This window comes from Oryctolagus cuniculus, unplaced genomic scaffold (genome assembly GCF_964237555.1).
Source record: "Oryctolagus cuniculus unplaced genomic scaffold, mOryCun1.1 SCAFFOLD_35, whole genome shotgun sequence".
NCBI lineage: Eukaryota > Metazoa > Chordata > Mammalia > Lagomorpha > Leporidae > Oryctolagus > Oryctolagus cuniculus.
The window spans coordinates 1,324,805-1,350,234 of record NW_027208301.1 but is presented as its reverse complement, the minus strand read 5'-3'; the positions used below and the strand labels follow the sequence as shown (position 1 = coordinate 1,350,234).

The 25,430-nt window shown below is 38.2% G+C and overlaps 2 pseudogenes; one reads left to right on the top strand and one right to left on the bottom strand.

Annotated features, from left to right (window-relative positions):
- Nucleotides 1-17: 17 nt before the first annotated feature.
- LOC100357451 (NIF3-like protein 1 pseudogene) lies at nucleotides 18-25,393 on the bottom strand (annotated as a pseudogene).
- On the top strand, nucleotides 18,497-20,030 carry LOC100357707 (E3 ubiquitin-protein ligase TRIM13-like; annotated as a pseudogene).
- Nucleotides 25,394-25,430: the final 37 nt, after the last annotated feature.

Here is a 25,430-nt window from a genome sequence, read left to right as displayed (position 1 = left end):
TATAATATATAGTTATAGTTGAAGTTAGGGTCATCATCACTAGGATGAGGCTTAGTCTTTGGGTTAGCATGATGGTTAGTTTAAGGCTAGTGTTAGATATAGCATTAAAGTTAGCATCAGGACTATGGGCAAGTTCACACTGAAGGCTAGTTTGTTTTAGGGTTAGGCCTAAGCAGAGATAGGATTAGTGTTAGGGTGAGATTTAAAATTAGTTTAAGATTAGGGTTAGATTTAGTTCTATGGTAAATTTTAGAGTTATAGCCAGAGTTAGGACTATGGTTAGAGCTCGTGTGATAGTTAGTTAGGACTATGGATAGGTTTTAGGCCAGGGTTAGGGTTAGGGTTAGGGTTAAGGCAGGGTTAGGTTTAAGTTTTGGTATTAGTGTTAGGGTTAGAGTTGGGGCTCAGATTAGGATTAAGGTTAATGCTTGAGTTCTTAAGGCTAAAGTTAGGGATAGGATTAGTGCCAGTGTTAGAGTTTAGATTGGGTTAAAGCACCATGTTGGGATACAATTAGGATTTAGGCTAAGTATAGAGTTAAGGTAGGGTTATGGTTAAGATGATGGCCAAATTTAGGGTTAATGCTTTGTCTAGGGATAGACCTAGTATTAGGCTTCAGAATTGGTTTAGATATAGAGTTAGGTTTAGGTTAGGGTTAGGACTAAGGCCAGGGCTAGGGCCAGGGTAAGGATTAGGGCTTGGACTAATGTTATAATTTGGATTATTTTTATAAAATAAAAAGCAATAAAGACAGTAATATGAATAGCAATCATATTAAAAATAACTTCCTCCTAATAAATCTCATGTTGATTCTGAAACTGAGGTGAAAGACTGGAACTTAGGTGGATCTACAGAACATGGACATGGGGACAGAACATATCATCCCAAACTGGCTACTGCCTAAAAATAGGTGTTCAATTCCAAGTTTTTAAAGGACATTTTAAAACTAACCAATGGCAGAGATATCTAGGTTAACATATCCCAACTATAACTAAACTAAGGAGAGAATTACTTGGTCACTTCCCAATAATCTTTAGGAAACTGATTTTAATTGATCTTTCTTAATATTTGCTCTTCATTATGGTAGTTCAGTTATTTCCTTATGAACTATAATACATTTGTTGAACCAGATAAACTAGAAAAGATAATATAAGGGCAGTTAAGAAAGATTTGCAGAAAATGGAGTTAAAAGTTGTGTATTTTGTAAAATTTTTTTAATCTGTGTAGTTTTCTCAAAATAAACATTTCCATGAACTTTTTGAAGCATCCTCATACATCTTAAGATACTCTTCTAGAAAGATATATCAACTCCACTGACTCATGTTACACATCCACCTACATGAGTGGAGATGCAATCTGTAGGTTGTATCATCTTGATGTTTCTGTATGCCTTATACCACACAAAGAAAATCCCTGTCTGTCTCTGACAAGATAATATTAATCTTATTCTCCAAGTGGGCACCCAGAATATCACAAAGGTCAGAAAGAAAGCCTCATTCAGTGTTACTGTGTTCACAGAGGATGGTGTTTATTCCTTGGGAAGTAGCATCCAGACCATCATGATGGGATATCCCACCCATGAGGTACAGGTCTGCTTCCACATCCTACAGGACGCTGCTCCCACAACCAGCACACAGGGCCACAGCTATGACTCACGATGCTAAGGTCCTTCCTACCCCAAGAGCTAATTGAATATGAGTTAGTTTGAGGTGTCTTTTGATTCACTCAATCATGGTTGCCAGGGCAACAGAATCATCCAGGGTGCATGATCGACTCATTCCAGTATGTAGAGCAAAGGCTTCTGCAGTGACACAATTTCAGTTCTCTGGTAAAGTTATCTGTTTTGAGAGAGCTGAGCCACCACCTGTATCAAAGTTTTCTCAGTACAATTCAGGCTGACCCTTGTTTTTCTCCTCATCAATCCTAGCAGAAAAAGAAGTGACAGGAACATCTTCAACTTCTCTCACTGCAGACACAACTTTGTCCATATCTTGGGTGTGGTTAATGTTGAATTGTACTTAGTGGTTCCCTCTATAGGATAGCCATGAACTTTGGAAGGATATGCCTGGATATGCAGGCTCCAAGCCCTTTGGAAAACCAGTTTTTCAATCCCTGGGCTGCAGCATCATAGGCTGTGTGAAGAGAGTAGATGCCAACTCTGTTCTCCAAAGTCTGGAACACCAGGCGCTCCTTTCAGGACATCCAGGTAATATGCTTTATGTGTAGGAAAATAGGTGGATGGTAGGAAAAGATGAGATCTGCCTTCTTATGCAGAGCCTCCTCCATCACCTGCTCAGTCAAGTCATTGGTCAGGAAGAGTGTATTTAGTTTGTGATGGGCTTGTTCCACCAGCAATCCAATACTGTCCCAACTTTCAGCAGAAGACAGGGATGTAAAGTCATTCAAGGAGGAAATGAGAATCTTCAGATCCATGAAGGAACAGGAAGAATTGCAGTTCAGAGATTACATAAACCAGACTGTCATGGGGACCAGGCATAAGCAAGATGACAACATACAGCAATTTTTGGGCAAAACTCAATTTGAGTCCAGGTACATCTCCATAGCCTTTAATCTGTCTTTTTACATTGGCTTTTGTTTTCTAAACATCATTTTTCAAGTTGTTGTATATTTGGATTGCAGAACAATTTGTAAGATGAATTTTTTAACATGCATTGCTAAAAATGCTCTGAGTGAAGTTAATTGTCAACTTTATTAAGGAGGATTGCTTTCTGTCCACCTAGTGTAAAAATAAAATCAAGTAATGAAAAAATGAGATTACAAATTTAAGGGCAAAGAAACAGAAAGATCTGAAATTAGACCTGATAGAAAATGAGGAGTCCAACAAAAATCCCATTATTTTGATTTAAGTCTTGGCTGGCTTGTACTAATACCATATACAAATAACAAAGAATGAATGCTGCAGGTTTCATTTGAGATTCATCAAGTGTGAGGTATTATTTGAACAGATACAAAGAAGCATTCAAAATGGAGAAGGAACTATAGTCTAAAGGTCATGGAAGACGTTCATACTGGAAAGAGAAGTGTCTGATTACGGATGGCAAAATTAGTCAAGCAGAATCAGAGATTGGGATCAATAGAGATTAGAGGGAATACCTAAATGGGTAATGTTAAGGAGAATGCAGATGGTTTCAAGAGGAAAAACAAGAAACCTTCAGTGGAGTTCTGATAGAAACACAGAGGAATTACCAGGGGAAAATCATATGTAGTACTTTCAAATATGCCAAAGAAAAACATTTAAATGGGCGTAAAGCATTTAGTGTAGTGGTTATGATGCCTATTTTTTTTTTTTTTTGACAGGCAGAGTTAGACAGTGAGAGAGAGACAGAGAGAAAGGTCTTCCTCCCATTGGTTCATCCCCAAATGGCCACTACTGCCATTGTGCTGTGCCAATCTGAAGCCAGGAGCCAGGTGCTTCCTTCTGGTCTCCCATGCAGGTGCAGGGGCCCAAGTACTTGAGCCATCCTCCACTGCTTCCCAGGCCACAGCAGAGAGCTGGACTGGAAGAGGAGCAACTGGGACAGAACCAGCACATGAACTGGACTAGAACCTGGAGTACTGGTGCCACAGGCTGAGGATTAGCCTAGTGAGCCACAGCATCAGCCTATGATGCCTATTAAGATACCCTAGTTCTACTTTAGAGTGCCTGGATGTGACTTCTAGAATCAATTAATGAGGCTTCTATCATACCTCTGAGAGACTGGGACTACATTTCTGGCTCTTGTATTCAGTTTTGGCCCAGGTCTTGCTGCTGTGGGTGTTGAGGAATGAATTAATGCAAAAAAGTGTTCTCTCTACCTATATGTCTCATTCTTCCTAGCTCCCTTTCTCTTGAAGATAAAACTAGTTTTTAGACATGACAAAAGATTCAATTAATGCAATGATTAGAGAATAGCCTTTGGCTCTGACTATAATTTATGTTACTGGTAAGTGTTTCAGGGCTTCAATTAAGACTAATTTGAGTAGGTTAAAATTCAAATGTATAATAGAATGATTTGCCTGAAAATATAACATTAAAAAGTGCCTGTGCAACCTACATTAATAGACTGAGAGAAATGCATGGACAGTTATTTAAGGCCACACAATAGATTCTGTCCTCCACACACTCCTGGTCTTATCTATATATAAGTACAGGCTCCAAAAGGCTATCAAAGATCATACTGTTATAGCAATTCCAAAATAAGCTAAATAACCTGTTTATGTTTTTTTTAATTTGACAGGTAGAGTTAGACAGTAAGAAAGAGAGAGGTCTTCCTTCTGTTGTTTCAGCCCCCAAATAGCAGCTACAGATAGCACTGTGCTGATCTGAAGCCAGGAGCCACGTGCTTCCTCCTGGTCTCCCATGCAGGTGCAGGGGCCCAAGCACTTGGGCCATCCTCCACTGCCTTCCTGGGCCACAGCAGAAAGCTGGACTGGAATAAGAGAAACCAGGACTAGAACCCATATGAGTTCCAGTGCCCATATGGGATACTGGCACCACAGGCATTTCATTAACCAACTAAGCCATGGCGCTGGCCCCTGTTTATATTTTAACACTAGGTAATTCTTGGCTCTGCAGCATATTGAGTGTTTATTTCCAGCCTTGAACTAAAACACTATGCACAACATCATCTTTATGACTCATAAAGGTTCTGTTTCAGAATACATCTCATAGCTATTTAGCAAATTACCTCTTAATTTTTAAATTAATTTTTAAATTGAAATGTAACAAATATATCTTTTTGCTATAGCATCAGAAAGACAAGAGACTGTCTAAAGCCATACAACCCTGAACCTCCCACCCCCAGTCTCATCTGATCTTGGAAACTAAGATGGGTCAGGCCTGGTTAGTACATGGATAGGAGAAAGACAAGCTATTAATTTGCTCTCAGCTTACATGGCTCTATTGTCTTATAACCATGCCAACTTTACCTTGTTCATGTGCATTCTCTAATGATGAATGTTGTGTTTGCCTTTCCATTTTAATTAACAAATTTTCATAAAGGTCCTAAAGCACAATGTAAAATGAGCTGAGAAACGATGAAGTAAGCAAGTTACTGAGCTATATTAATTTATCTGGTCTTAGAAACATGTAGACATGTAGAAGTCAATAGAACTATATCTGGAAGAGAAAGTGAAAGAAGATGGTATTGAGAGAACTGGTCAGGATTGTACCTACATTTCACTGTGCAAAACAAGATTATGATAGAAATGTATACAGAATAACAGATATATAAGCTGGAAGAACAAAAACAATAAACCTCCCTATGCAAGAATAGTGTTTTACCCATGATTACAGGCTGGAAAGACATTCTTGAAAGAGCACTCATAATTTATTAATTGGTAAAGATTAAACACAACTTAGTTTCATGAAGACATTCATTTGCTACTGATTATTTAAAAAATTTAAGTTAGTAAAGATAATATAATTTTAAGAATTATTACCCAAATTAATTACAGAATTGCAAAGAAAGATCATGTGTCACTAACAACTGAACAATGGAAAAATAATTCAATGATATTAACTATGTTCCTCTTAATGCAGGGGTACCCATGGGATGCCATGTTAGCATGTTTCAATAGAGTATCTCCAGATTTTATATACCTAAAATTCCATAAAAAGCATGCATGTTGGAGGGTTCCAAGATGGTGGAATAGGGAAGGGCATATACTAGTGGTAACTAGTTTCAAAAAATGTTGGAAGTACATTGTTGGAGAAGAGTTAGAGAAAACTGTGGTGGAAATTCTACAGGAAAGAAACACCATGGATCAGTGTGGAAGATGCAGACATGCAGCATGAACACAGACACAACATGATGCCAGCAGCCAAGAGGAGGAGAAAGCACCAGCTTTGGAGAGTGAGGTGAGATCAGACTGCAGCAACCCATACCACTGGTAATGTAGACAGAGGGAGACTTTGGCGTGAGTCTGGCCTGGAGCTCTGAGGGGGAAAATGTACCCACTGACCCAGTAAAAAAACAAGGGGGCATGTTTCTCTCACTACATTCACTAAGCAATGGTGCCCAATAACCAGTTGAGAGAAGGTGGGCACCATTTTGGACAGAAACAGAAGCTGCAGAAGCTCTTGTGCACGTGCCCAGCACCTGGCTGAGACAAGATGCCATCTACTAACAGTACCAGTGGCAGCAGCTTCAATGTATGCAACTTGCAACTGGTGGGGAGAAGGAAGCATTTGGTTGGTGGCTATTGTGAATGTGTGAGATCCAGAGATTCTAACAGAAGGAAAACTCCATGTTTCCCACTGACTTTGAGTCTGGCTGGCAAATTCACTAGAGTCTGTGCACCCACATATTACTGAGGTCCTCCTCAATCTCACAACATGTCACAGGCTCCAATGCTCAAACTGTCGAGGCTCTGGGAATGTCTCTGCCTCTCTGTGAATGAGACAGTCTAGCAAGGTGGATCAAATCCTCTGCACCCATTGACAGTGGGAGCCCTGTGTGCTGAGACTGTGGAAACTCTGTGACTGCATAAGAAGGCACAGGATATAGCTGGTTCTCTGGGCAACCAATGTGAGCTGCTCTACAGGCACTTTTCAAAAGAGAAAATTTTAAAAACCACAGGCAAGTGAAAAATGCTCACTATCACTAGTCACCAGAGAAATGCAAATCACAATCACAATGAGGTTTGACCTCACCCCTGTCAGAGTGGCTCTCAAACAGAAATCAACAATCAACACATGCTGGCCAGGATGTGGGGAAAAGGCATCTTAATCCACTATTGGCGGGAAAATAAACTAGCACAGTTATTGCGGAAGACGTATGGAGACACCTCAGAAACTTGAAAGTAGATATAGCATATGACTCAGCAATCTCAATCCTGGGAATTAATCTAAGTGAAATGAAATAGGCACATGAGGGGCCAGCACCGTGGTGCAGTAGGTTAATGCCCTGGCCTGAAGTGCTGGCATCCCATATGGGTACCAGTTCTGGTCTTGCCTGCTCCTCTTCCGATGCAGCTCTCTGCTATGGCCTGGGATAGCAGTGGAAGATGGCCCAAGTCCTTGGGCCCCTGCACCACATGGGAGACCTGGCAGAAGCTCCTGGCTCCTGGCTTCAGATCAGTGCAGCTCTGGCCATTGCGGTCATCGGGAGAGTGAACCAGCAGATGGAAGACCTCTCTCTCTGTCTCTACCTCTCTCTGCAAGTCTGTATTTCAAATAAATTAATTAAATATTAAAAAAGGAAATAGGCATATGAAAGAACTATCTGTATCCTCATGTTCATTGCAGATCAATTAACAATAGCTAAGATATGGATTCAACCTAGATGTCTATCAACTGATGACTGGATAAAAAAAATCCATAAGTAATTTAAAAATTTGTATTTCAGATCATTTTAAAACATGTACATTTAATTACTTGAATTCATGTAACACTTTATACACTAATATTCCAAAATCAAGTTTGCATAAAATGAGAATTCTCATCTTTGTTATGCATTCTATATGTAGACATGGCTAAAAATGCTTGGGAAAATTAAACTTAATAGAATGATTAACTCAGGGAGCAGGTTTTCTGTGGGTGGTGAAGAGGAAAGTGATATTTATCTTATCTATGTCTGTTTCTAAAGAATATTAAATGAATTAATATAGAACTAAACATAATCAGACTCGAGATGCATGCATGTATATATTTTCATTAATGATTATTACAAGATTGACTTAGATCTTAATTCTTGTAAGATCCTCAGTCAATTCCACTCTGATTATCACTCTCTTTATGTTTACCACAGCAGCTCTATTATATACATTTTTGTAGGTTTAACACAAAATATATATTAGTACTCAGGTCATTGATAAGTGGCTTGAAATTACAAGTGCTAATCACTATGTCGGAGGTATTACATTGATTCAGACAGAGGAATTGAGTTGACAAAGGGAAGTCAGCAACAATTGAGTGTGGCTTTCCCACTTTCTCTTCTCAAAGATCCCCATTGAATCTATATCTCCAATTTCAAAATAAACAACTCCTGCTGGCACATTGTGGGGAATCTCACAGGAGTCCCAAAAGAGTTACAGAGCTCCCCTAGCCCAAAAAGAAAGAGAAAAATCAAACCAAGATGGAGTTACTTAACCTAATGCTACTAAACACGTGGAACTGCCCAGACCTTCTGCCAGAAGCAGACACAGCTTGTTAGCACGATAAGGACAGGGGAACATTACATCGTAAAGAAGCAGCCAACCAGCTGGCCACTACTTTACTTCACCCACTTTACCATATCACAATTGGTCACACTCAGAAGGCTTCTGTCGCACCACTGGCCACACCCAAAACCAACTTCTGGTTGGTGACACCAAAAAGGATAGGCCTGTGATTGGGGATGCCCTAGATCACAATCACTGCCCACCTACCCCAGAGGGGGATAAAAATCAAGCCTCACAACTGCTTTCCATCCTCTTGGGCAACAATGGCTTATTGCAAGTGATGGCTGAGTGGATCTGCTGCATCTTGCCAAAGCTCTGCCAAATTGTTCACTCGCCAAAACTCTGCTTGCCAGACACTATATCTTCTATTTGCTTTGCAGTATTCTTTGCATTGTTCTGTATAAACATACGACTTACATAAAAGCAGAAGGCATATTTGGCATAGAAGTTATTAATGTTGTAAGAGATGTTTTTGGAAAGCTATTTATGATCAAAGTATCTGGCCACTTTGGTAATATTTTCATCAAGATGTTTCCAGATTGTCAGTATGATTGTAGATTGGAGTTGTGGGGTTGGTGGTGAAATATGGGGGGGGGGCTTGAGATTGAAATTTGAAGAAATTGAAGGATAATATAGGAAATAATGAGGCATCTCATACTATTCTGTTTCTGTCTCAGGAGCAGTAGTAAAGTTTGTCAAGATGTCTTCTCATTGGTCATGCCAATAATTGGTATACAATGGTGAGATGATGAATATTTAATTGTGGAAGTAAGTCATTGATATAGCTTATTATATTTTTGATGAACTATTCTTGATTTATACCAATGCTATCTGTCTCATCATCAATCAAGATGATATCTTCATCATTTTCATCTGTTTCCATACACTCCTGGGCTCTTTATTCACGTTCCTGGGTTGTATATCCAATTGGGAATTGATCTGGTGTATAAGAATCTTTGAATAATTCCATTTGGGCTCTACAGGTCTACCATATATGTATATGGGTTTGTAGTGATTATAGTCCAGTTATTAATATCCATTGAATTTTATTCTTTTAAGGTTTTGGTCAAACAGAAGGTGTAGTTGGAGATAAGCTTTCTCTACCACTCACTGATGTTCACTGACTGTTCATAAAATGTTACTGTCAAGACAGGACAACTGCAGTAAAGGTTAAACAGGCTGTATATATTGTAAGAAGTATGTTTGGAAGAATCTTGAAGTTGATTTCATGGGGTTGCACAGGCAGATTGGCATCCCATCATCAGGGTAGATCAGTGTTATTGAATGTTAAATTTAATGTCTGTGTCAGTGTAAATGTTGAAGATGTTGGACTCAAACTCTGAGGTTGGACTCTTGTCCAGGATACTCACCAAGATGTCTAGTAATTGGTTGTCATAAATCCATCCAAGGGCAGTAATGGTTTTGATGAAGGTGGTGATGGCCTGCATTGTTGATGGATCCAGGTTGGGTTGGCTATTTGCCGGCATGGTCCTACTCCAGATAAGCACAAGTTTCTTTTTCTTTTTTTTTTTTGTAAAGATTTATTTATTTATTTGAAAGTCAGAGTTACACAGAGAGAGGAGAGGGAGAGAGAGAGGTCTTCCATATGTTGGTTGGCCAAAATGGCCAGAGCTGTGCTGATCTGAAGCCAAGAGCCAGGAGCTTCCTCTGGGTCTCCCATGTGGGTGCAGGGGCCCAAGGACTTGAGCCATCTTCCACTGCCCTCCCAGGCCACAGCAGAGACCTGGATCAGAAGTGGAGCAGCTGGGTCTCAAATGGTACCCATATGGCTTGCTGGCACTTCAGGCCAGGGCATTAACTTGCTGCACCACAGTGCTAGCCCCAACACAAGAGAATTGACTTGAGTTTACAAAAATATTAACTCGTCTCTCCTTGGGAGTTTTAATTGTTCTTTATTGCTTGTAGTCCAGTATGTGTTTCCTGGTCCATTAGCTAAAATTTCTTGTGAGGATAACATTTGATCCTTAAATGTTTTTTTTAAATTAACTTATAAGGTTTGACTTTGTGTTTTGAATTTTGTTGCGATGTTACTTCTAATAAGTCATTGGCATTTTGTATTATACTTTATGTGGGTGTTCTGTGTTTATTCTTGTTCTGAGTTTAATTCATAAACTGCAATGTCTAGGGCATTTTGCAATTTTTTTATTATTATTGTCTAGAAGTATTTCAGGTTTAATTCATCTGTTAAACCTTTCTATGTTACCACTAACATGTGGATTATATGCCATATGATAATTCCATATTATTTTTTATTGATTTATTTGAAAGTCAGAGTTACACAGAGAAAGGAGAGGCAGAGAGAGAGAGAGAGAGAGAGAGAGAGAGGTCTTACATTCGATGGTTCACTCCTCAATTGGCCTCAATGACTGGAGCTGCACCAATCTGAAGTCAGGAGCTTCCTCCAGGTCTCCCATGCAGGTGCAGAGGCCCAAGGACTTGGGCCATCTTGTACTGCTTGCCCAGGCCATAGCAGAGAGCTGGATAGGAAGTTGAGCAGTCAGGACTAGAACTGGCACCCATATGGGATGCCAGTGCTTCAGACCAAGATGTTAACCCATGGCGCCACAGTGACAGCCCCAGTTCCATATTATGTCAAAATTTTCTGCCCATCTTTTAACTTTATACCTATAAAGTGATATCCTTGATCACTTTCAATCACTATTGGGACTCCAAAGAGTGAAATCCATGTCCATAAAGTACTAATAGTGTTGTCCTGGTTTGGGTGTTTGCATTCTCTAGCAATTTCCAGTCCTGTTTCAGTGTCTACTATTGTACCAGGCTATTTTGAATATAACTTCCCTTTAGTATGTCTTGAAATTTGGCATTGTTATGCCTCCACCTTTGTGTTTGTTGTATAAGTTGCTTTAGCTATCTGGGGTCTATCGTGTTTCCATATGCATTTCAGCATAATTTTTTCTGTATCTGAAAAGAATGTCCTTGGCATTGCATTGAGTCTGTACATTTCTTTCAGAACTGTGGACATTTCTATGATATTGATTCTGCCAGTCTGACATGAAAGATTGTTACATTTCGTGTATCTTCTTCTGTTTTTTTCTTTAGTGTTTTGTAATTTTCATCATAGAGCACTTTGAAATCCTTGGTTAAATTTATTCCAGGGAATTTGATTTCTTTGCAGCTATTGTGAATGGGATTGATCTTAGAAGTTCTCTCTCAGCTGTAGTATTGTCTGCATTTGCAAAGGATAATAATTTTTGTGTGTTGATTTTTATATACTGCTACTTTACCAAGCATATCTATGAGATCCAATAGACTCTTTTTTTAAACAAAGATTTTATTGAATGAATACAAATTTCATAGGTACAGCTTTAAGAATATAGTGGTTCTTCCTCCCCATATCTGCCCTCCCCGCCAACTGGCTACTCCCTCTCCCATCCCATTCTTCATTAAGATTCATTATTAATTAACTTTATATATAAAAGACAAACTTTGTACTAAGTAAAGATTTAAACAATTTGTACACACATGCACACAGTATAGAGTACTGTTTGAAAACAAGTTTTGCAGGTAGTTATCATAGTACAACTCATTAAAGACAGAGGTCCTACATGGGGAGTAAGTGCACAGTGACTCCTGTTGTTGATTGAACAATTAACTCTTATTTATGGTGTCAATGATCACCTGAATCTTTTGACATGCACTGCAAAGGCTATGGAAGCCTTTTGAGTCCACAAACTCCAGCAATATTTAGACAGGGCCATAAGCAAAGTGGAAGTTCTCTCCTCTCTTCAGAAAAAAGTACATCCTTCCTTGATGGCCCCTTCTTTCCAATGGGATCTCACTCACAAAAATCCTTCACATAGAACATTTTTTGCCACAATGTCTTGCCTCTCCATGCCTGAAATGCTCTTATGGGCTTTTTAGAAAGATCTGAATGCAGTGGCCACCGCGGCAGAGAGCTGGCCTGGAAGAGGGGCAACCGGGACAGAATCCGGTGCCCCGACCGGGACTAGAACCCGGTGTGCTGGCGCCGCAAGGCGGAGGATTAGCCTAGTGAGCCACGGCGCTGGCCCCAAATGCATAAACCTTTAAGCCAGGGAAAGCCAATCAACTCCCAGTTCCTGCCCTCGGTGTCCTCCCTTGGGACGCTGTCTTCCCTTCCTGGGGCACCTCCCCTGCAGATGGATTCTGCTCTCTGCTATGGCCTGGGAAAACAGTGGAAGATGGCCCAAGTCCTTGGGCTCCTGCACCGCGCGGGAGACCCGGAAGAGGCTCCTGGCTCCTGGCTTTGGATTGGCCCAGCTCTGGCCATTACTGCCATTTGAGAAGTGAACGAGGGGATGGAAGACCTCTCTCTCTCTACCTCTGCCTCTCTGTAACTCTGCCTTTCAAATAAATAAATCTTTAAAAAAAAAAGATCTGAATGCTTTAAGGGCTGATTCTGAGGTCAGAGTGTTGTTTAGGGTGTTTCTCATACTATGAGTCTGCTGTGTGGTCTGCTTCCCATGTTGGAACATCTCTCCTTTTTAATTCTATCTATTGTTATTACCAGACACTTGGTCTTATTTATTTGATCCCTTTGACACTTAACCCTATCTATATGATCAATTATACACCTAATATAATCACTATAACACATAAGATGGCATTAAAACCATCCAGCTTAATGAGATTGAGAGTCTCATGGCAAGTTCTTAGGTTTACCCTTAGGGTAAATTCATGGGAATGTGCTCCAAACTGTATAGCTTGTATCTCTCTTATTTCCACACTTATTTTTTACTGGGATATATTTTCCATTGAATTAATACACCTATGATTAATTCTCTTTTAAGTAAAGAGTACAACCAATGGTATTACATAGAAAAAAAGATAATAAGCTGTTCCTTGACATTCAAGACAAGGGCTGTTCAAGTCTTTGCTTCTCATAGTATCAATTTTACTTCTACAGGTTTCCTTTTAGGTGCTCTGTTAGTTGTCAAGAATAGGGAGAACATATGGTATTTATCCCTTTGGGACTAGCTTATTTCACTAAGTATGATTTTTCCAGATTCATCCATTTTGTTGCAAATGACCCATCTTCCACTGATGGGTGACTAGGTTGTTAATTCCATGTATTAGCTATTGTGAATTGAGGTGCAATACACATGAAAGTGAAGATAACTCTTTTGATGGCTGATTTCATTTCCCTTGGGTAAATTCTAAGGAATGGGATGGCTGGGTCATATGGTAGGACTATATTCAAATTTCTGAAGTATCTCCAAACTGTCTTCTATAGTGATTTTACCAGTTTGCATTCCCACCAACAGTGGATTAGTGTATCTTTTTCCCCAAATCCTCATCATTATTTATTGTTTGTTTATTTCTGTATGAAAGCCATTCTAAATGGAGTGAGGTGAAGCCTCATTGTGGTTTTGATTTGCATTTCCCTGATAGCTAATGATCCTGAACCTTTTTTCATGTGTCTGTTGGTTATTTGGATTTCCTCTTTTGAAAAATGTCTGTTTAAGTCCTTGGCCCATCTCTTAACTGGGTTGATTGTTTCGTTGTTGTGGAGTTTCTTGATCTCTTAGATTCTGGTTATTAATCCTTTATCAGTTGAATAACTTGTAAATAATTTCTCCCATTCTGTTGGTTGCCTCTTCATTTTCTTGACTGCTTCTTTTGCCATACAGAAACTTTTCAATTTTTTAGTAATCCTGCTTGTTAATTTTGGCTTTGACTGCCTGTGCCTCCAGGGTCTTTTCCAAGAAGTCTGCCTGGTCAATGTCTTGCAGGGTTTCCCCCATGTTCTCTAATAATTTGATGAAATCAGGTCATAGATTTATATCTTTAATCCATGTTGAGTGGATTTTTGTGTAAGGTGTAAGGTAGGGGTCTTGCCTCATACTTCTGCATGTGGAAATCCACCATTTGTTGAAGAGGCTGTCCTTCCTCCAGGGATTGGTTAGCTCCTTGGTCAAATATAAGTTGGTTGTAGATATTTGGATTGGTTTCTGGGTTTCTATTCTGTTCCATTGATCTGTCCATCTGTTTTTGTATGAGTACCAGGCTGTTTAGATTATAATTGTCTTGTATTATGTCTTAAAGTATGGTATTGTGATGCCTCCAACTTTGTTTTTGTTGTGTAAGATTGTTTTAACTATTCAAAGTCTCCTGTGGATCCATATGAATTTAAGCATCATTTTTTCTAGATCTGAGAAGAGTGACTTTGGTATTTTGATTGGTATTACATTGAATTTGTAAATTACTCTCTGAAGAATGGACATTTTGATGATATTGATTCTTCCAATCTGTGAACATGGAAAATTTGTCCATTTTTTGTGTCTTCTTTCATTTCTTTATTTAATGTTTTGTAATTCTCATTGTAGAGATCTTTGACATCCTTGATTAAGTTTATTACAAGGTATTTGACTTTTTTGTAGCTATTGTGAATGGGATTGACCTTAGAAGTTCTTTCTCAGCCATGGCATTGTCTGTGTATACACAGGCTATTGGTTTTTGTATATTGATTTTATATCCTGCTACTTTATTAAACTCTTCTATGAGTTCCAGTAGCCTCTTAGTGGATTCTTTTGGGTCCTTTATATATAGAATCATTTTATCTGCAAATAGGGATAGTTTGACTTCCTCTTTCCCAAGTTGCATCCCTTTGATTTCTTTTCTTGCCTTATGACTCTGGCTAAAATTTCCAGTACTGTATTGAATAGCAATGGTGAGAGTGGGCATCCCTGACTGGTACCAGATCTTAGTGGGAGTGCTTCCAACTTTTCCCCTTTCAGTATGAGCTGGTCGTGGGTTTGTTATGAATTGCCTTGATTGTGTTGAAGAATGTTCCTCTAAACCCAATTTGCTTAGATTTTTTATCATGAAAGAGTGTGGTATTTTGTCAAGTGCTTTCTCTGCATCTATTGAAGTAAGCATATGGTTTTTGTTCTTCAATTTGTTAAAGTGTTGTATCACATTGATTTGCAAATGTTGAACCATCCCTGCATACCAGGAATGAATCACATTTGGTCCAGGTGAATGATCTTTCTGTCATATTGTTGGATTCAATTGGCCAGAATTTTGTTGAGAATTTTTGTGTCTCTGTTCATCAGGGAAATTAGTCTGTAATTCTCTTTTTCTGTTACATCTTTTTCAGCTTTAGCAATTAAGGTGATGCTGGTTTCATAGAAAGAATTTGAGAGGATTTATTAAAAATTTCAGAAGAATTGATTAGTTCTTTAAATATTTGGTAGAATTCAGCATTGAATCTATCCAGTCCATGGCTTTTCTTTGTTGGGAGGTCTTTATTACTAATTCAATTTCTGTCTTTGTTATGTGTCTGTTTAGGTTTTCTATGTCTTTGTGGCTCAATTTAAGTATGTTGTAAGTGTCCAAGAATTTATCTATTTCTTCTAGGATAAGATGAGTAAAAATAGAGGCATACTTGTGTGCCTCACAGTAGAAAATAAAGAAATTACATGTTTACATGTTTTTATATTTAAAAATGCAGTCAGAATGACAATACTTATTGCACATCTTGGAGTACCAATGGTATTTTTATGTTTTTCATATACAAAATAACCATATGATATTCAGCTTTAAAATACTAGTATGCTTGTGAGAAAGTTAGAATTGGAGTCATTACAGGAGATAACCAATTTTTAAATTAAAAGATTTTAATTCTAAAATAATTTTAATTAAAATAAAGATGAGGGAAGAGCAGCAGATGACATCAGGAAATAGTTATGAAAATCTAGTTATATAGGACTAATCAGTTCTTAGCTTTCCCAGTAGAGCAAAGTAACTATAGGTCACAATAATGCATTATATACTATATGAACAATTTGAGGGGAGGAGCTGATGAACTTAAAAAAACTATAAGGAAATGGAAACACTAATTACTTGATTGATCTAATTATACATGGTTTGAAATATTGGATTATACTCCATAAGTTTTACAAGTACCACATGTTAATACAAAAGACAAAATATTTGTTTTCTGGGATTAAAAAAAAGCTTTATAGAAATGTATATGTGGGGCCAGTGCTGTAATGTAGTGGGTAAAGCTGCTGTCTGCCATGCTGGCATCACATATGGGCACTGGTTTGAGTCCTGGCTGCTCCATTTCCAATCCAGCTCTCTGCTATGGCCTGGGAAAGCAGTAGAAGATGGCCCAAGTCTTTGGGTCCCTGTGCCCACGTGGGAGACCTGAAAGAAGCTTCTGGCTCCTGGTTTCAGATCAGCAGTTCTGGCCATTGTGGCCAATTGGGGAGTGAACCAGTGGATGGAAGACCCCTCTCTTTCTCTCTCTGCCTCTCCTCTCTCTGAGTAACTCTTTCAAATAAAGAAATAAATCCTTAAATTAAAAGAAAATTGAAAGTCACCAATTAAACAAAACTTTTAAAAAATGGATGTATAAGTAATGAATATTTATAACATTTATTTTTATTTACTTGTGAATAGTATGCATACTTTTGGAAGAAATGCATGACATTTATATGTACAAGAGTGCATATATGTGAACACAAGATTCATTTTTACTGTAAGAGTTTAACACTAAGAGATTACCTTTCAAATCAGGATGGAATAAAATGTCTTCCCTGTACCTCTTTAAGAGAAAAACTTACACTATATTGACTATATTTTAAATTGTTTAGGGGTGGCATGGCGAGGTGGCGCACTAGGTTAATCCTCTGCCTGCAGCACCGGCACCCCATATGGGCACCAAGTTCTTGTCCCGGTTGCTTCTCTTCCAGTCCAGCTCTCTGCTGTGGTCCAGGAAGGCAGTGGAGGATGGCCCAAGTGCTTGGGCTCCTGCACCCACATGAAACCAGGAAGAAGGACCTAGCTCCTGGCTTTGGATTGGCATAGCTCTGGCCATAGCAGCCATTTGGTGAGTGAACCATCAGAAGGAAGACCTTTCTCTCTGTCTCTCTCCCTGTCTATAACTCTACCTGTCAAATGAATAAATAAATAATCTTAAAAAATTATTTAGGGGCATTTATTTTCATTTTATCAAAAATGTTCAAAATATTTGCTGACATTCATTTTCTATGAAATTATTTTTGAAACTAATGAAAGTATACATTGAAATGCTCTTAACACATTGACTATCATATTAATGATTGTTGTTAAGGTAAATGAATTTACTATGAATTCAAGAATAACACTTCTTTTGTCATCTTTGTTTAAATCAAAAATGGTCTTAAAGAATACCAGGGACTGACTTTTTAAGAAATAAATTTTACTTATTTATTTATACTTGGATTTTTAATGTTAGATCATTAAAATGTAGAAATAAATTTAATGTTGAGTTTAACATATTGACTTTTCACAAGATTTATAGGTTTTTCTTTGGTTATTTAAGTTTTTCTTTTTTGGACTATCAGATTGATATTGGTGGGGTTATGTTAATTTTGTTCACCACTATGTAACTTTAGTACTTACCATAACATCTGATGGAAATATAATGTTTGGTAATTTTAAACCTGCAAATGTCTTACATTGCACTTAATTAGTGGTTGGGTCACTCATGAATATTAACATTTTAAATCATGATTTTACATGTAAAATGGCTTAATGTGTTTTACATGTTAGATTTTCAATTAAGCTTTTTATTATAAAATACTGTCCCACTGCTGAAAATATTTGAGCCATTAGAGAGACAGATCAGACTAGAAAAAAAATTTTTCATTAACATTTTCTACTTTCTAATGTTCTTTATCAAAGAAAATGGTTCAAGAACTTGAACTTTATGGCTCCTACATGGGCATATCAGTAATGGGAGGCCAATCACACTATGCAAAGTAAACATAGATTAAAACATTTCATCTAAACCACTGGTTTCCAAGCAATGATGTTTGAAGACTTTTATAGTTCCTCAGGAGCTGCATGCAGTGCAGGTGTGGTGAGGTCAAGCTATTACATTTCTGAGAGCTCTCTTTGTTTGAATCAGTTTATATTATCTGCATGACCAATGAGAATTGGACATAGGGTTTTATTTTATACAAGGCTTTGGAGAAAATGAGCTTGAAAAATGTTTGATAAACAGTGAAATAAGGATGTAAATCAAAAAATAGATCTTGTAACTACTGACATTTTAAGTACATTTTGTTTTGTCTAAAAGAGTCTAGAGTTTAGTATCTGTAGGATATGTCATACTGGAAGAAACAGGGAAAATCTCTTCATTTAGCCAACCAATTCAAAACATGTTCTTTTCTCACAATACTGACTCATCTAATGACTGAGGAATGTTCCCTTTTGAAAAATGATAAAGAAGTAATGTGGGGCCATGAATCCATCTTGCAGCCATTACTGGCACATATCACATGGCCCCCATGGCTAGAGGGGGTGTGGCATATCCCTCATGATGCCAGAGGCACTCCTTCTGGTAGAGCTGGATGGAGCTGCTAACTGCTTGTGCTTCTTACTCAACCAGAAGGTAGCATTTCTTCCCTAGAAACACCATTGTCTTTGGTGCCCTCTGACTTAGAGAAGACTCCCTGAATGTGACATAGTGCTTGAAGATCTCATGTTGTTGCAATCTGTTTGATGATCCTCAAGTTTTGCCTTGCTCACATAACTTCTGCAAAAAGCGCCTGAAAGGTCTCATAGAGGGAACTGTGCAGAATTTATTGTGGAGACTATCATCATTCAAGTGTCCTTCCTGCCATAAGAAAATGTCAGCTACTGGAGTTAGCAGGCTGCAGGTTAATTATTCCCTGATGGGTATTGTGGAAAAGTAGAACAAGATCAAGATTTCTCCCAAGATGCCAGTGTACAAAAGACTCTTGGGGCAGTCCCTCATTGCTTTCTGCCTGACTGATATGCAGCTGATTTGTGGGATCTGTGCTATTCCTGCTGACCACACCAAGTATGTCTTCTGATCTATTGAAGATGCCTATGCTCAGGAAAGGAATGCCTTTGATTTCCTCTTCCAGAGCTTTGAGACAACGTGTAGGGGAGATGCTCTTTCTCACTTGGATACCTGGGACACTAGCAAGAGAAAATACTCACAGTTACTGACTAAAGATTAAGATGAAATTAAGAAATTTTTTGAGAAGTTGAAACACACATTGGATCAAAAGGATAATGAAATCCTGTCTGACTTGGAGATCATGAAATTTGCAGTTCTGCAAGCTTATGACCCAGAGGTTAACCAACTCAACACCACCTTACAGGAACAATGATTGGCCTTTAACATGGCTGAGGCTTTCAAAGACTTGTCAGAACCCATGATATTTCTGCAACAGATGTAGGCGTTCTGGGAGAAAATCAAAGTCATCAAGGAAATCCCTTTACCTGCCTCTTAATTTTCCCAGAAGCCCTTTGATGAAGAACATTGACCAGTTAGTGTGAGAACATCAAATTAGTAGATGTGGATACTTTCTTTGCCTCAGGGCACTGTCACATTCATTAGCAAGATTCCCTGGCACTTTTATCAGTTATTTGCAGTAGTCTTTCTGCTTGACTTTCTCACTTTCTTCAGTCCCACTGCATCCCTAAAGTGATCTTTATTTGATGAATATGCAGGCAATTCACTCTGTCAGCCTATGTTCTTTGGGTGTGTGCACCTTATTAGCTGTGGTCTCACCAATCCTTATCCACACTAACACAGAAGGCCTCTATGGCAATCCTGACAGCCAGAACAAGTACAACGGCTTACTGAACTCCTGGAGAAAGATCGATCTGCAAGGGCAGTTCATGACATCAAAGCCACAGATGTCAGGTTAGATAAATAAGATTTAATGCAGAGGTACATTTTGATGGATGAGTTGTTACAAGACTTTATTTGGAAAGACAAGATTTTTGACTAAGTGATGTATGAAATTGAAGATGTGAAACACTAGAACTAGAGACCTTTGCACTTAAACTTAGGAAAAATATCATTGATGCCTTAGGAACTGAAGTCCATAGACTTGGGAATGAACTAAAAAAATGAAATCCTGAAGTTCCATGTGTAAATCTGCAGATATTATAAAATGATACAGTGAATCACTTCAGAAGCATGTTTGCCCAGCCACTCTGAAAAGCCATTTCCTACCCTTTCATGCTGACTACAGAGCCATTCAGAAGACATTATTTCTAAGAAGAAGAAAATATTCTGTGTGAAGAGCAATTGAAGAGTCCACAGAACCAGAACAACTTCCTAAATTCTATGAGACATTACAAGTTGGATTAATCTGAAAATCCCATTTTTGTGATTCAGTATGGAACATTTTGGTATTTGAATTGCTTATAGTTTCTCATTTTAGCCTGTCAATGTGTGTTGTACCTTGAAATAATGATTCTTCTCTTTACATTGGTAAAACTAAGTGGCATCCCCAGGATTATGACTTTCAGTTTTGTTTCCACTGAAGTTTTCATTCCATCCAAATCTGCCCATCTGAATATGTTGGCTAAATCTCAGTATGTGATTTTTAAACAGTCCCTGTTTCAGAGTCGATCTTTCCTCATAAAATGTGTAAATTGTTACTGCATACCTTGTGACTTTGACCTGAGTCCTAACAGAAGCACTATCCTAACCTAGTTATCCACATTGTTCATTCCAGAAATGACTTAGTTGCTGAACTGCATGAAGGTATTCTAGGACACTCTTTTAGTCCATAGTTGTTATACCTTTGTAAAATGTCTTCTTTATCTTTTTTTAATATTTCATTTAATTTTCCTTCTTTTATAATCCTACCTTGACTTTTACATTGTTGTAGTAACATTCTACTGAAGGGAAAAGTTTTCCTCATCAGCTGGATGTATTAATAATTCCCAAACTATGGTTCCTAATCAAAAAACAAGAAGGCAGGAGCAATACTTCCATAACAAGAACTTCTATTTCACTTTTCTCAAATGGTCACAGCCCAAGCACCATGACTCCCAAGAATAGAGTATCTTGTCTGATGAAAGAATAGAATGATTACATTCTTTTACCCAATAATTTCATTTTTAGGAATTTATTCTAAGGAAATAAAAGGAATAGACCACAAAGACATAATGGGCACATAATGTTCCTCTCAGTGTTTCTTTCTTTTTTTTTTTTTTTTTTTTTTTTTTTTTTTTTTTGACAGGCAGAGTTGACAGTGAGAGACAGAGAGAAAGGTCTTCCTTTGCCATTGCTTCACCCTCCAATGGCCGTCATGGCTGGTGTGCTGCGGCTGGCACACCACACTGATCCGATGGCAGGAGCCAGGTACTTCTGGTCTCCCATGGGGTGCAGGGCCCAAGCACTTGGGCCATCCTCCACTGCACTCCCTGGCCACAGCAGAGAGCTGGCCTGGAAGAGGGGCAACTGGGATAGAATCCGGCGCCCCGACCAGAACTAGAACCTGGTGTGCTGGCGCCGCAAGGCAGAGGATTAGCCTAGTGAGCCACGGTGCCAGCCTCAGTGTTTCTTAAAATAGTAACCCATCAACAAATAAGCAGGAAAACAATAAGGGGAAAATTCAAATCTCTATCAGAACAGAATATATAAGTCATTGTTGGAGCACCCAGCAGGATTAGTCTACACATTGGATCCTACAGTCCAGTGTCAACAAGAGAAGTGATCTCTTAAAATCACCAGAGACAAAGAAAGATCTCCATCCTTAAAATTCACTAATAGTCTCATTTATGTTTCTTATTTATTTATTGGAAAAAATAAATAGATTTCAATTAAAAATAAAATATATACATCATACATTCATTTACTATGAACAATGTGGTTTTTTTTTATTTGACAGGTAGAGTTATAGACAGTGAGAGAGAGACAGAGAGAAAGGTCTTCCTTCTGTTGGTTCACTCCCCAAATAGCCACTACGGCCGGCGTTGCATCAGCCCAAAGCCAGGAGCCAGGTGCTCTTCCCAGTCTCCTATGCAGGTGCTGGAGCCCAAGCACTTGGGCCATCCTCCACTGCCCTCCCAGGCCACAGCAGAGAGCTGGACTGGAAGAGGAGCAACCAAGACTAGAAACCCAGTGTCCATATGGGATGCCGGCACCACAGGCAACGGATTAGCTAAGTGAGCCACAACGCTGGCCCCAACAATGTGTATTTTAAAAAAATAAGATAGGAATGGGATTCAAAGGTAAGTTTATTTTGGTGTATTAACATTTGAAATTCATGAATCTGGGTGATTTTTAAAAACTCATTGAAAATGTCTATAGACACATTATAATCTATATGGATATAAGTGTTTTTGAATCAAAATAATCTCTCAATGCATTTTACATGAATTCCTTGAATGGCCATTGTACATATTGTTTTGAAATTTATACACATTGTAAAATGGTTTAATAAAGTTAATTACCATATAATAATAATGCATATTTTTAAAAGTTAAAATTCTTTAAATTTTTCTCAAAAATTTTGGAGAAAACATTTTTAAGTGTAGTCACCGTGTTTTACTTTTTTCTTCATCTTCCAAATCTTTCCTCTTTTATCCATTAATTATGCGTCTATATTTTTCCCCTCATTAAAATCTTTAAATTTGCTTTTCACTTCTGCAGCTTAGATGCTCTTTTCCTAGCTTCCACACTGAAAGTTACTCCCCATTGTTATGTTTTAAGATCACGTATTATCCATTAGTGAGGACTTTCAAACTCTTCTGGCTAAAGCAAACCTTGTCCTCTCCACTGGGACCTATCACATTATTTTATTTTTTATCCAGAGCACTTCAAATATTTAAACTATTTTTACACAAAGCTATAATTTATGCCATTTTCTTCAAATATGCTCTATGAGGGCAGAATTTTGACATGCAGGCCACTCCAGAATGGCAAATTAATTAGTAGAAAAATACGGTATGTGAATCTCACTAGCATCAACACAAGTTGGTAATTAGCCAATAACCCCATAAAGAAAAAAAACTGACAATCAGAGCAGTTCTATTTGCTACGAAAGATTGATTTAGAAGCAACAACTCAGATGTAGCCAGTAGTATATATAGAAATGTCTAACTTGGGCTGTCAGGGAAATTTTACCTGCTTCTCTAAAAGAAATCAAGATGTGATATATTTTAAGGGACCGTAGCCCTTTTGCAGACATGGAAAGGGTAGCTGATGGGCTGTGATTACCTGGGCACACAAGTGTAAAAAGTGGGTCTCTAATGGCTGAAGCACTAATTTACCAGTCAGTACATGTGGGTTTCAGAACTGGAGACACACGCAGCCTGTGATGGAAACAGGTTGGGAACACATGAAGGAATAAAGAGGATGCAGTAAACCAGTACTTAGAGATAGTTTATAACCTTAAATGCTTATGTTAGAATAAAACACTGAAAATCAATCAATACAGCTCCCTTGTTAATTATAAACAAAAAATATCAGAGTATTGAAGAAAAGGAAGAAAAAAGAATAGCAGACATGTATGAAATGCTATACAATGTACCACAAATAAACAAGGACACAATGACTTTTTTTAAGAAAAATGTTAACAAAGTTAATCATTAGGAAAAAACAATTAAGGAACCAATGGGGAAAGTAACACAAATAACCAGTTTAGGAATTAAAACAGAATCATTCTTTTGTAGAGATTATAGCTTTGACCAAGATACTAGAGAAAGATATGAAATTCTTAGGAGTAAAATTTGACTACAGAGATCAATATCCACCCTATTTTGAAAATCAGGCTTCCAAAAAACAAATATAACATAAAATAGAAAAACTCCTATATAACCCAAGTAAGTTGAATCACATTTTGAAAACTCCAAATGGTCAACCCAGAAAGTCACACAATGACAATTTCAGGTCCAGAATTAGAGAATACTTCAAACTTTTACCAAAGAAAAAACAAATTTACATTTCAAAGACCTACCCAAAGTGAAAATAAGCAAAGCCTATTTTTTAGTTTCTTTTGGAAAACCACCATTATGGTGAGGATGGTGCAAGCAGGCCAAGACTTCAAATTAAAAAAGGGGGCTGGTGCTATGGCACAACATGTTAAAACCCTGGCCTGGAGTGCCAGTGTCCCATATAGATGCCAGTTCTAGTCTTGGCTGCTCCTCTTCCAATCTTGCTCTCTGCTATGGCCTGGGAAAAGCAGTAGAAGATGGCCCAAGTCCTTGGGCCCTTGCACCCATGTGGTAGACCCAGAAGAAGATCCTGGCTCCTGGCTTTGGATCAGTGCAGCTCTGGCTGTTGCAGCCATCTGGGGAGTGAACCAGTGGGAGGAAGACCTCTCTCTCTGTCTCTACCTCTCTCTGTAACTCTGTCTTTCACATACATAAAATAAACCTTAAAAAAAAGAAATTAAAAAAATAAATTTTGGATCAAGACTTGAAATAAAAATTGTTTTATTAAAAGCATCTCTTTTATAAACAGAGCTACTAGTATCCTCAGAAAAGTATTAATGTAATAAATGAAATCATCTAAGAAAATATATCAATAAGAAGCAGGGACATAATAAAAAATGCAAGGGTGGTTAACATTCCCAGACAGGCTTTCCAGGCAGGTAAAAATCACAAGAAGAAAATCCCATGGTCATTTAGATTCCGTGTTGGAAAGCATTTAGTAAAGTACAGCAGCTAGGAAAGAGAAAACTGCTAGCAGAGCAACAACAAAAAAGGCAGTGACTTCTTTACTGTGCCTGAGAGTGAAATGAACCTACAGCAAACGATGCAAATAATAAAGGGTCATTGAAAGCTTTTTTCCTTACAGTAAGCCTAGGCCATGATTCCTGCACTCTCTCTCAGACTTTCTACTACAGGTGTAATAAAGGAAATAAAACAGCAAAAAGTAATTACATGGTATAAAGATCAATTTCTAAGTCATAAAATGTGAATATACTGGGTGATGCTTATATATGGAGATAATCCATAAAAATCTAAAAACTGATAAATGAGATTACTGGAAGAATTATACATACATGTGTGTGTGTGTGTGTGTGTGTTCTACTATTTACTAAGTACTAGCAGGAAACAGAAAATAATAATAAAGGACAACAGGCAGACTAAAAAAAAAAAAAACAAGTTAAATTGGAGGATTCAATTTTGTGATATCCTTAAATATTCTTTAAATCAATACTTTAAAAACTACAGATGATTCAACAGAAAAAGTATCACATAGAAGATGAAAAAGAAAGGCTGTGAAGCCAATAAACAGCCATTAAATGGTAACCGACCTGAGTTAGTTTACTGCAAGCTCCAGGTAGGATCCTCTCAGGAAGATGCAGGTGGGAGCCCAGCAGTGAGCAGGACCAGAGAGGAGATCCCACCGCTCGCTGCAGGGAGGGAGGCGCATAAGAGAACAAATTTCAGAAATGAACCCAAGACTCCTTCTTGCTTCTGCCTCCAGCAAGACCTGGAATTATGCAGCAGCGTTATGGAGACGCTGATTG